The sequence below is a fragment of the Colobus angolensis genome, unplaced genomic scaffold (assembly GCF_000951035.1).
Source record: "Colobus angolensis palliatus isolate OR3802 unplaced genomic scaffold, Cang.pa_1.0 Scaffold43, whole genome shotgun sequence".
Lineage (NCBI taxonomy): Eukaryota > Metazoa > Chordata > Mammalia > Primates > Cercopithecidae > Colobus > Colobus angolensis.
Genome location: NW_012117710.1, coordinates 3,015,797 through 3,016,695, shown reverse-complemented (window position 1 = coordinate 3,016,695; position 899 = coordinate 3,015,797). Strand labels below are relative to the sequence as shown.

Genomic DNA, 899 nt, shown 5'->3' with positions numbered 1-899 from the left:
GTGTGCATCCGTGCGTCCGGCCTCGGGGGGTGGGCGGGGTGGTCAGTGGCTGTGTCTGACCGGGGCATCGTCTGCCAATGCCCAGGGAGGCCGCGTCCCGGGAAGAGGAACCCTCTCGACACTTTGGAGTCGGTTTTGGCCGCGGGAGCCAGGCCCGAGGGTCCAGAAAGGGCGCCAGACCAGGAGGCCACAGTCTGGCTGCGAAGCGAGCGTAGGTCGCGTACACCCCGGGCTGGGCTGCTTCCTGGACCTCCCGCCCCCTCGGCCGGGCCTTCACCTCCTCACGCCCGGATACCGCTACCGCGACCCCTCAGACTCCGCGCGCCTCACCGCTTGGTTCCGTCCTCCGCCGCAACCACCCCTTCCCCAAGGCTCCGCCTCCGGACTGTGCCACCTGCCAAGCCCGGAGGAGGCGGAGGACGGAGACGGCTGGCGTGGGGAACCGAGATAGCGCTCCTGGAGCCCCCTCTGGAAGTCTTGAGGGCTCACACTTGAAGGAAGGAGTTCAAGCTGAGAGGGACAGGCAGGCGCCAAGCCGGTCGCTCCGACTGATCACCCCCGCCAGGCACCCGGTGGTACATGCCGAGCATCCGGTGGGTGGGCGGGGCGTCCCGGGGGCGGGGATCGCTGAGGAAGGCGCGGCGTTGTGTCCGGAGGGGCGGGGCCTCGCCTGCAGGGGCGCCCTGTGTGTGCATCCGCCCGAGCGAGAAAACCACGTGCTGGAGAGAAGCGTCCTGATCTATGCACCAAAGCCCTTGGTTATTTGGCTTAAGGTTCTCAAATAAGGTTCTCCGCGGCCGCCCTGTGGCTCATGCCTGTAATCCCAGCCCTTTAGGAGGCGCAGTTGGGGCGATTGCTTGAAGTCAGGAGTTAAGACCAACCTAGGCAACAAAGCGAGA

The 899-nt window shown here is 66.7% G+C and overlaps 1 protein-coding gene across 1 annotated transcript in view; it reads right to left on the bottom strand.

Annotated features, from left to right (window-relative positions):
• Positions 1–595, bottom strand: part of BRAT1 (BRCA1-associated ATM activator 1) — a 25,418-nt gene extending 24,823 nt beyond the window's left edge. Inside the window, 1 exon segment of the mRNA XM_011957002.1 lies at positions 331–595. The gene's annotated coding sequence lies outside the window, so the exon portion shown is untranslated.
• Between the last annotated feature and the right edge of the window lie 304 nt (positions 596–899).